Source organism: Trachurus japonicus, chromosome 7 (genome assembly GCF_045865225.1).
Source record: "Trachurus japonicus isolate A0001 chromosome 7, Traja_1.0".
Classification (NCBI taxonomy): domain Eukaryota; kingdom Metazoa; phylum Chordata; class Actinopteri; order Carangiformes; family Carangidae; genus Trachurus; species Trachurus japonicus.
Window position 1 is genome coordinate 35,852,873 of NC_140913.1, and position 12,131 is coordinate 35,865,003.

Genomic DNA, 12,131 nt, shown 5'->3' on the forward strand with positions numbered 1-12,131 from the left:
TTTCAGTCCTTCATCCTTCAGTCTTTCAGTCCTTCATCCTTCAGTCTTTCAGTCCTTCATCCTTCAGTCCTTCATCCTTCAGTCCTTCATCCTTCAGTCCTTCATCCTTCAGTCTTTCAGTCCTTCATCCTTCAGTCTTTCAGTCCTTCATCCTTCAGTCTTTCAGTCCTTCATCCTTCAGTCCTTCATCCTTCAGTCTTTCAGTCCTTCATCCTTCAGTCTTTCAGTCCTTCATCCTTCAGTCCTTCATCCTTCAGTCTTTCAGTCCTTCATCCTTCAGTCCTTCATCCTTCAGTCTTTCAGTCCTTCATCCCTCAGTCTTTCAGTCCTTCATCCTTCAGTCCTTCATCCTTCAGTCTTTCAGTCCTTCATCCCTCAGTCTTTCAGTCCTTCATCCTTCAGTCCTTCATCCTTCAGTCTTTCAGTCCTTCATCCCTCAGTCCTTCAGTCCTTCATCCTTCAGTCCTTCATCCCTCAGTCTTTCAGTCCTTCATCCTTCAGTCCTTCATCCCTCAGTCTTTCAGTCCTTCATCCCTCAGTCTTTCAGTCCTTCATCCCTCAGTCTTTCAGTCCTTCATCCTTCAGTCCTTCATCCTTCAGTCTTTCAGTCCTTCATCCCTCAGTCTTTCAGTCCTTCATCCTTCAGTCTTTCAGTCCTTCATCCTTCAGTCTTTCAGTCCTTCATCCCTCAGTCTTTCAGTCCTTCATCCCTCAGTCTTTCAGTCCTTCATCCCTCAGTCTTTCAGTCCTTCATCCTTCAGTCTTTCAGTCCTTCATCCCTCAGTCTTTCAGTCCTTCATCCTTCAGTCCTTCATCCTTCAGTCTTTCAGTCCTTCATCCTTCAGTCCTTCATCCTTCAGTCCTTCATCCCTCAGTCTTTCAGTCCTTCATCCTTCAGTCTTTCAGTCCTTCATCCCTCAGTCTTTCAGTCCTTCATCCTTCAGTCCTTCATCCCTCAGTCTTTCAGTCCTTCATCCTTCAGTCCTTCATCCCTCAGTCTTTCAGTCCTTCATCCTACAGTCCTTCATCCCTCAGTCTTTCAGTCCTTCATCCCTCAGTCTTTCAGTCCTTCATCCTTCAGTCCTTCATCCTTCAGTCTTTCAGTCCTTCATCCCTCAGTCTTTCAGTCCTTCATCCTTCAGTCTTTCAGTCCTTCATCCCTCAGTCCTTCATCCCTCAGTCTTTCAGTCCTTCATCCTTCAGTCCTTCATCCCTCAGTCTTTCAGTCCTTCATCCCTCAGTCTTTCAGTCCTTCATCCTTCAGTCCTTCATCCTTCAGTCTTTCAGTCCTTCATCCTTCAGTCCTTCATCCCTCAGTCTTTCAGTCCTTCATCCCTCAGTCTTTCAGTCCTTCATCCCTCAGTCTTTCAGTCCTTCATCCCTCAGTCCTTCAGTCCTTCATCCTTCAGTCCTTCATCCCTCAGTCTTTCAGTCCTTCATCCCTCAGTCTTTCAGTCCTTCATCCCTCAGTCTTTCAGTCCTTCATCCTTCAGTCTTTCAGTCCTTCATCCTTCAGTCCTTCATCCTTCATCCTTCAGTCCTTCATCCCTCAGTCTTTCAGTCCTTCATCCTTCAGTCCTTCATCCCTCAGTCTTTCAGTCCTTCATCCTTCAGTCCTTCATCCTTCATCCTTCATCCTTCAGTCCTTCATCCTTCAGTCTTTCAGTCCTTCATCCTTCAGTCTTTCAGTCCTTCATCCCTCAGTCTTTCAGTCCTTCATCCTTCAGTCCTTCATCCTTCATCCTTCATCCTTCAGTCCTTCATCCTTCAGTCTTTCAGTCCTTCATCCTTCAGTCTTTCAGTCCTTCATCCTTCATCCTTCAGTCCTTCATCCTTCAGTCTTTCAGTCCTTCATCCCTCAGTCTTTCAGTCCTTCATCCTTCAGTCTTTCAGTCCTTCATCCTTCAGTCTTTCAGTCCTTCATCCCTCAGTCTTTCAGTCCTTCATCCCTCAGTCTTTCAGTCCTTCATCCTTCAGTCTTTCAGTCCTTCATCCCTCAGTCTTTCAGTCCTTCATCCTTCAGTCCTTCATCCTTCATCCTTCAGTCCTTCATCCCTCAGTCTTTCAGTCCTTCATCCCTCAGTCTTTCAGTCCTTCATCCCTCAGTCTTTCAGTCCTTCATCCTTCAGTCTTTCAGTCCTTCATCCCTCAGTCTTTCAGTCCTTCATCCTTCAGTCCTTCATCCTTCAGTCTTTCAGTCCTTCATCCTTCAGTCCTTCATCCCTCAGTCTTTCAGTCCTTCATCCTTCAGTCCTTCATCCTTCAGTCTTTCAGTCCTTCATCCTTCAGTCCTTCATCCCTCAGTCTTTCAGTCCTTCATCCTTCAGTCTTTCAGTCCTTCATCCTTCAGTCTTTCAGTCCTTCATCCCTCAGTCTTTCAGTCCTTCATCCCTCAGTCTTTCAGTCCTTCATCTTTCAGTCTTTCAGTCCTTCATCCTTCATCCTTCAGTCCTTCATCCCTCAGTCTTTCAGTCCTTCATCCCTCAGTCTTTCAGTCCTTCATCCCTCAGTCTTTCAGTCCTTCATCCTTCAGTCTTTCAGTCCTTCATCCTTCAGTCTTTCAGTCCTTCATCCCTCAGTCTTTCAGTCCTTCATCCCTCAGTCTTTCAGTCCTTCATCCCTCAGTCTTTCAGTCCTTCATCCTTCAGTCCTTCATCCCTCAGTCTTTCAGTCCTTCATCCCTCAGTCTTTCAGTCCTTCATCCCTCAGTCTTTCAGTCCTTCATCCTTCAGTCCTTCATCCCTCAGTCTTTCAGTCCTTCATCCTTCAGTCTTTCAGTCCTTCATCCCTCAGTCTTTCAGTCCTTCATCCCTCAGTCTTTCAGTCCTTCATCCTTCAGTCCTTCATCCTTCATCCTTCAGTCCTTCATCCCTCAGTCTTTCAGTCCTTCATCCCTCAGTCTTTCAGTCCTTCATCCCTCAGTCTTTCAGTCCTTCATCCTTCAGTCTTTCAGTCCTTCATCCTTCAGTCCTTCATCCTTCATCCTTCAGTCCTTCATCCCTCAGTCTTTCAGTCCTTCATCCCTCAGTCTTTCAGTCCTTCATCCTTCAGTCCTTCATCCTTCAGTCTTTCAGTCCTTCATCCTTCAGCGGCCTCGGCCTCCTGGGAACAACCTTTACATGATTCAGGTTTACGTCTCAGCGTCGTCCTTCAGCGCTGCAGCAGGAAGCTGAGTGACGTTCATCTAGAGCTGAAGGACGTGGAGCCAGAGGTGAGGCCTCGTTCACCAGCTGATAACGTCTGTTTCCGCTGACACTCAGAATCTGAGTCGCCGTAAAACCTCAACATGGATGTTTCAATAACCATCAGTTTATTTAGGAATAAAAAGCACAAAGCTGAAAACAGTCAAAGACAACTGGAGCCTAAATATTCTGAAAATGCACACTGTAAAATCTCAAAATCTTTCCAAGAATATTTGTCTTATTTCTTATCAAAATGTCTCATTTCTAGTCAAAACTAATCTCTTTCTACTTAAAATAAGACTCATCACCTAAAAATGAACTTGTTTTTAGATCATTTTCACTTGTTTCAAACTAACTTTCACTTGAAATAAGTAGAAAAATCTGCCAGTGAAAGCAAGTTTTTTTCTGCCTGTAATAAGAAAGAAAAACTTGCTCCACTATCAGATTTTTCTACTTATTTCAAGTGAAAATCTGCTTGAAAGAAGTAAAAAGTGTCTAAAAACAAGCTGCTTTTTAATGTGATGAGTCTCATTTTTAGTATAATTATATTTGTTTTGACTAGAAGTGACATTTTCACTAGAAATAAGACAAATATTCTTGGTAAGCTTTTGAGTTTTTGCAGTGCAGAGGTCAGTGTGTCTGAATCACCGTTTCAGCATCGTGTGTTAGTGTGTGTGAGTGTGTGTAGGGGATGTGACAGGGAAGTGTGTGGGAGTGGAGCTGCCAGCGCCTTCCCACACACACACACACACACACACACACACACTCATAAAGAACTCATAAAAGACTCACACACACACACACACCGGGAGCAGACAAGTGGACTTCAGTCCTGCTGTGACCGACCAAGAGGAAATATCACACACACACACATACACACACACACACACAGATAGTATAAATCACTGTCTTCATTCACGAGGACGAATCGTGTCACAGTGAAAACACGAGAGAGAGTTTATAGGGTTAAACACATTTATCAGAGTTTCAGTTTTTTCTCTGAAAATTATTTTATTGCTGCAGAACAAACAAACTGACTTCACACTGCAAAAACTCTACATCTTTCCAAGAATATTTGTCTTATTTCTTGTCAAAATGTCTCATTTCTAGTCAAAACTAATCTCTTTCCACTTAAAATAAGACTCATCACCTAAAAATTAACTTGTTTTTAGATCATTTTCACTTGTTTCAAACTAATTTTCACTTGAAATAAGTAGAAAAATCTGCCAGTGAAAGCAAGTTTTTTGTGCTTGTAATAAGAAAGAAAAACTTGCTCCACTATCAGATTTTTCTACTTATTTCAAGTGAAAATCTGCTTAAAGAAGTAAAAAGTGTCTAAAAACAAGCTGCTTTTTATGTGATGAGTCTGATTTTAAGTTGAATGAGATTTGTTTTGACAAGTTTTGACAAATATTCTTGGTAAGATTTTGAGTTTTTGCAGTGATCAGTCACAGCTGCACCTGTTGGTTGATCAGAGTTGATGTTAATGTAATATGAAATATGAATATAATAATACTCCATAACTCTGAGCCTGAGGAGCTGAAGTCCTGTCACCACGACGACTCGCTGAGGATAATGACATCATCATCATCATCATCATCATCATGGCCACCGTGTCCCTGACTTCCTGTCTCCTGGCGTGGTCGACTCGGCTCGCTGGAATGTCGGCACCAGCAGAGGAAACACACACACACACACACACACACACACACACACAAGGAAACACACACACACACACACACACCTGTACACAACACAACACAACACACACAAAGAGAAGCTGAAGTCATCATATTAATGTAACTGTAACATTTGGCTGTGTTTTGTTTTTGCTGATACAGACTTAATAACTGGATGTTGAACTGAAGAGACGTCTTAAGTTAATTAGATGTAATTAGACGCAGTAAAAGCTGTGAAACACAGAAACACTGCAGGAGAATATTCATAATAATCATAATTAATAACAGGTCACCAATGATTTTTTGTCAAATCATGGAACAATCTCCCAACTCATCTTAAACTCTGTACAGACTTCAACGTTTTTTCCCGGGAAGTCAATAAATGGATCCTAAGAAACCAGTCATGTCAGCATTAATCTTACTGTAAACCTAAATTATTTTTAACTTTGTCAAAGTATGAAGTATTTTAATAACTGCATGTTCCTATTTCCTTCTGATATGAAACGTGTTTTATACCAGAGTGTTTGTGATGTGTGAGCGGGTATATAACATGTGTATGGATGTTTGGTCTGTTATGTAAGTTGACAATTTTTATCTTTCTATTGTTCTTACTCACCCCACACAGAAAGAACCTATAGGTGTTAATAAAGGTTTGAATATATGTAACATACATAAAATTGGCTGTTTTCATACGCATATATGCTATATATATATGCTGCATATATGCACAGATAAACTGCATATAGGTTTCATATATGCGCATATATCCTCGAGGATATACAGTATGCGCATATGAAACCTATATGCAGTTTATCTGTGCATATATGCTGCATATATAGCGTATGTGTACATATGAAAATTTTATGTATCTGACATGCATGATCTGATATCACTTTGTCACTTGGTACTTGGTGATATCAGATCATGCATGTCACATATATTCAAACCTATATTAAAACCTATAGGTTCTTTCCGTGTGGGACCGGCCCAGGGACGACGGATGGAAAGTAGCTAGTAAGATACAAAGCATCTTCTCTCATCTGGAGACTAATGTTATTCTGTACATTGTCCCTGATACAAATAAACTAAACTAAACTAATTTGTTGATTTGTTTGAACGCCGCAAAAACTCAAAATCTTACCAAGAATAATTGTCTTATTTCTAGTCAAAACAAATCTCATTCTACTTAAAATCAGACTCATCACATTAAAAAGCAGCTTGTTTTTAGACACTTTTTACTTCTTTCAAGCAGATTTTCACTTGAAATAAGTAGAAAAATCTGATAGTGGAGCAAGTTTTTCTTTCTTATTACAAACACAAAAAACTTGCTTTCACTGGCAGATTTTTCTACTTATTTCAAGTGAAAATTAGTTTGAAACAAGTGAAAATGATCTAAAAACAAGTTCATTTTTAGGTGATGAGTCTTATTTTAAGTGGAAAGAGATTAGTTTTGACTAGAAATGAGACATTTTGTCAAGAAATAAGACAAATATTCTTGGAAAGATGTAGAGTTTTTGTAGTGAAACAACCATGAAGCTCAGGTGCTGATCAGATTCCTCAGCTTCAGCTCCTCTGTCCACCAGGAGGATGAAGTCATTCTGTATGAAACAATATTCACCTTGTGTGAAGTGTTTCAAAGTGTCGCAGCTTGTTTCATAACCGTTATTAGCTGTAATAATAAGATGTTTTAGTCGTGAGCTCACACACGTTTCATTGTGCACATTCATGTTTCCTCGTCCTGTTTGTGTTCCTTTGATGTTTGGACTAAATATGAGTTTATTACAGCTGCACTTCCGCCTCATAACGACGCCATTGTGTTTGTCCAACAACTCCAACACAAGTCGAGTCGTACGAACGTTTTATCAGTGAATTATTAAAGTCTTTGTTTTCTGCCTGAAGCTGGAGATCGATCCGTCTCGTTAATGTTGGGTTTTCCAGAGCAGAACTGGCTCCACGTTTGTCATGATAATGTGACAACATGTTGTGTGTGGGTGGTTCAGAGAGTGTGTTGTTATACACAAACTCTTTTATCATTTACAGTGTTTTTACCATATAAGACTCATAAACTGGTCCAGCTATTGAACCACTAACTCATGTAGTCGATCTGTGATGAACCTAAAGTTTCTGCTTTACACTGAGTAAACGGTTATCTACTGCCACTGAAATTAACACTTAAAGGGATATTCCGGCATAAGTTTAACCCATGGTCCAACGCACCGTGACACCGAGTTAGACCCCCCCTCGAGAGATGAAGTCTGCTAACCGCTAGCTTCTCTAGTTGTAGCAACTTTAGCAAGTCTGTTTTCTCCATGCGCAAACCGCGATCAAAAAGCCACTTACAGCCACAAATAATGCTCAGAACAGCACCAAACGTCATCAACAGTACAAACAGGGTCCCATCCCATAATACGAGGCATCAAACATCTGTTAGCTTAGCCTGGTTTCTATTGAAAAGAGACGAAAACAACTCACCCACTCTGCTCCAGTTATACGCTATGCAGCAACTTTCCGTGTCCAGCACAGAGTCCAGGCACTGACAACACACGTCTGAGGCAGCACAAACATCTGGTTTCAGCACAGACATCTGGTTTCAGCACAAACATCTGGTTTCAGCACAAACATCTGGTTTCAGCACAAACATCTGGTTTCAGCGCAGACATCTGGTTTCAGCACAGACATCTGGTTTCAGCACAGACATCTGGTTTCAGCACAAACATCTGGTTTCAGCACAGACATCTGGTTTCAGCACAGACATCTGGTTTCAGCACAAACATCTGGTTTCAGCACAGACATCTGGTTTCAGCACAGACATCTGGTTTCAGCACAAACATCTGGTTTCAGCACAGACATCTGGTTTCAGCACAAACATCTGGTTTCAGCACAGACATCTGGTTTCAGCACAAACATCTGGTTTCAGCACAAACATCTGGTTTCAGCACAGACATCTGGTTTCAGCACAGACATCTGGTTTCAGCACAGACATCTGGTTTCAGCACAAACATCTGGTTTCAGCACAGACATCTGGTTTCAGCACAGACATCTGGTTTCAGCACAAACATCTGGTTTCAGCACAGACATCTGGTTTCAGCACAAACATCTGGTTTCAGCACAGACATCTGGTTTCAGCACAAACATCTGGTTTCAGCACAGACATCTGGTTTCAGCGGCCACCGACAGGCAGTGACCACCACACTGACCACTTGATTCCCCCATATCCTATCTGTGATGTCTGCTTGTTGTAGCCATGGTTACAGGTAGTCAGCTGTTGTAGCCATGGTTACAGGTAGTCAGCTGTTGTAGCCATGGTTACAGGTAGTCAGCTGGCGTGGAGGCGATGACAGAGTGAAGTAGAGTCCCGCAGCTCAAGGATGAATGTGTGTGTATTACTCCATAATGCAGCTAAGTTCCTGTGTATCTTCATCAGTTTATAAAAGTTATTATCGAGTGTTCACAGGGAAATGAACGGAGAGAATCACGTACACAAACACGAGATTAGACGCGACGTCACACGCATTTAACTGGAGGAGAGTGGGTGAGTTGTTTTCGTCTCGTTTCAATAGAAACCAGGCTAAGCTAACAGATGTTTGATGCCTCGTATTATGGGATGGGACCCTGTTTGTACTGTTGATGACGTTTGGTGCTGTTCTGAGCATTGTTTGTGGCTATGAAGGCTTTTTGATGGAGGTTGGTTGGTGGAGGAATCGACAGCAGTGTATTGTTATAGTGCGGTCTTTGCAAAAGTTGCTACAACTGGAGAAGCTAGCGGTTAGCAGACTTCATCTCTCGAGGGGGGGTCTAACTCGGTGTTATGGTGCGTTGGACCATGGCTTAAACTTACGCTGGAATATGCAAACAGAATGCAGCAGTGAAAACACCTGTAACCAATGAGATCACTGGAAAATCAAAACTTTACCCCTATAAACAGGATTCAGTTTGCTCTTCTTCTTTCTCCAACATTGGCCTCTAGTGTTGTTCAAACCAGAGGCCGAGGCGTTCAGAGGCGTTCACGTAGAGGAGGAAATAGGAGAAATGTCACATCCAGACAACGCTAACGTTTGTGTTCATAGTTTTATTTACAGCATTTGTTTTGCTACAAATAAAAATGCAAGACTCTAGATGATTGTGTCTTATATTTGGCACAACGTTGTGCAGACGGTAGGCTAGTTATCAAAGGCAAGGCAAGGCAGTTTTATTTGTATAGCCCGTTTTTACCACCAGTTTGTCTCAAAGGGCTTTACATCCCATCATAACAACATCCTCTGCCCTTAGACCCTCACATCCACTGAGAAAAACCTCATAGAAAACCCTTTTAACAGGGAAAACCAGGAGAAAGCTCAGGGTGAGCAACAGAGGAGGGATCCCTCACCCAGGACAGAGATGTTGTTACAGACAAATGCTGCTGATTTGCTATTTGTGTGTAAAGCTGTGATGGAAAAATACACTTTTTCAAAGAGTTTATATACAGTAGTTTTGAATGAAGTGATGTCTGAAATGTTGTACTTTGTGTATATGTTTTTGTGTGTTAAGTTTTGACAAAACGGCCGTAGTTTTAAAAAAAAGTGTTTTACTGGAATTAAGAAACAGTAAAATGCTGAACTCTACTGCTCAGACACACGAGCTGCTGCAGGGCATCGGGTCACAGATGGTTTTCCTGGTTGTTGAAGGACTTTGGCTGAGTGGAGGTCACATGGAAACGTTTGGATGTTGGTGTTTGGTGTTTTAAGCCGCTCTTCCACTACATGGAACTCGACTCAACTCGGCCTTTTAGCGTTTCCACTACGTAAAAGTACCTGGAACCTGGTACCCGGTACTATCTTTTTAGTACCTGCTCGGCCGTGGTTCCAAAACGGGTGAAGCGGTACTAAAATGTGACGTGTAAACATTGCAGAGCGCTGATTGGTCAGAGAGTCGTCATCATCAGATATCACCACATTTCAATAAATAAATGTTTTAAAATGAACAAACTATGCAAGTCTGGTCGCTTTTCCTCTGTCTCTCTGGGAAAATCCTGTTTATAGTTTCATTTTATTTTGTTAAGCGCCGCCCGTCGCTATGACGACCGGCTACTCTAACGGCGGTACTATTCTGTAATGGAAACGCTCTCTAGAATAGTACCTGGTACCAGAGCCGAGCCGAGTCGAGTCGAGCCGGTAATTTAATTCAGTTTATTTGAACGGGACAATGCAGGTTACCATAGTGACACTTCCACTCGTTACAAACAAGTCAATGTGACTGATGTTCTGCAGACAGAGATTATAGCTGATGCTAGTTTCCAACTCCCGTCCCTAGTTCGGCTTTTAGTAGAAACAAGAAGGTAAGAAGAAAGACATCAAAGTTACATAACAACACTATAAAATGTACAATACATCTACAATCATACCAAGTCATGACACATTAAAAATACATACAGTTCTGATTTTGTTTCAGCCAGATTTTAACCTTTGTATTAAAAATCCTAATGTCTCGGGTTAGTTTTATTTCGGTCGGTAGTGAATTCCACATCTGGGAAGGAACCCTTTATAGAGAAGGCTGATTGGCCAAAGGAGGTCTTCTTACGGTGTGAGATTTTACAGTTACCACTTGCCGTACCCCTGGTGATCCTTTCACTATTTTGTCTTCTAAAACGACTGCACAGCACATCTGGAGCCAAGTTCTGCAAACACTTAAAAACCAGTTTGACAGACGAAAATTTTAGAAGAAATTGTCAAAACTAAGCAAAATATAGCTACTGCTTCAAGATGAGACAGTGATGCCACTTTACATGGCACCATGTAGTGGAAACGCGGCTTTAGTGGAGCTGTGGGTCCGGAGGAGCTGGTGCTGCTCGGAGCAGGAAGTGTTTGTTCTGAGTGTTAGATCAATGGAAGGTGGATGCAGGAAGGCAGCGTTCCTCTGCTGGTGATCTATGAGCTCATTCACATTCACCTCTGACGCCAGGAAGCGTTTCTCCGTTTCAACTGGATCTTTGGAGTCTGGGTGATGAAGCGTCTGCAGCAGGAAGTGCCCACTCTCCTTGATCCCGTATAGGTTGTTCACTCTGACCCTCGGCACCAGGAAGCTCCTTTCTAACCCTCGCTCTGGACCTAGGGAGTCGGGCCGCTAACGGGCTCAGACGGGAAGCTCCTCTCTGCTGGATGGATGCAGCCATTCTAGTTTCCTTCTGAGAGAAGCCAAGTATTGTTGGAGCTGAGTCCGTCTTCCTCCCTGATGGTAAATGACTTCATTACCTCACATCTGACTAACACTCTGAGTAACAACGAGTCCTAGAAAACCACCGCAGAGCTGACAAAACCTAATGATTCACAACTTAAAGGGATAGTTCAACATGTTTGGCTAATTGGCCCATTGCCATATTAATAATCCCTATAGTCATAGCAATAGGTTCGTTACCTTTAATTGTCGGTGCAAGCTATTTTTAGAATGGCGGAGCAGAGCCGTGAGCTGCTCAGAGCTACGCTACGGAGGCTCATTATGGGATTTCTTGGTTTCCCTCATCATCAAACTCATCAAATACACAATCCAACAACTCCACAACGCTCTGGTGGACAAGTTGTGAGCTGCACATTCACCACGCTATGAGATAATAACACAACGTTACCACACAGAGTTGTTTTAGAGGGAAATACAGAGACTGATGATGAAAAACTGTCCCTGAAGGCAACGTGCATCAGCGGTTTTGCATGAATTTCCCTCTAAAACAACTCTGTGTGGTAACGTTGTGTTATTATCTCATAGCGTGGTGAATGTGCAGCTCACAACTTGTCCACCAGAGCGTTGTGGAGTTGTTGGATTGTGTATTTGATGAGTTTGATGATGAGGGAAACCAAGAAATCCCATAATGAGCCTCCGTAGCGTAGCTCTGAGCAGCTCACGGCTCTGCTCCGCCATTCTAAAAACAGCTTGCACCGACAATTAAAGGTAACAAACCTACTGCTATGACTATAGGGATTATGGTGATGGGCCAGTTTGACTAAATGTTGAACTATCCCTTTAAAAACATGTGAATTATCTGTTTCTGTTGAGATCTTGGATGAGTTTCTCTCCTCTGCATCTTCTTCTCCCTCGCAGCACACACACACACACACACACACACACACACACACTCAGACTGGCAGTAAGTAACAACGTTGTGTGATCGAGAAGACATGAGACATGAGACGAGTGACGAGTTCAGAGCTCTGTGTCGTGTTGTCCTGGTGACACATGTTACAGATGTTGCAGCTGTGGTGCTTTAAAGGGATAGTTCACCCAAAATTGAAATTGGGTGAAC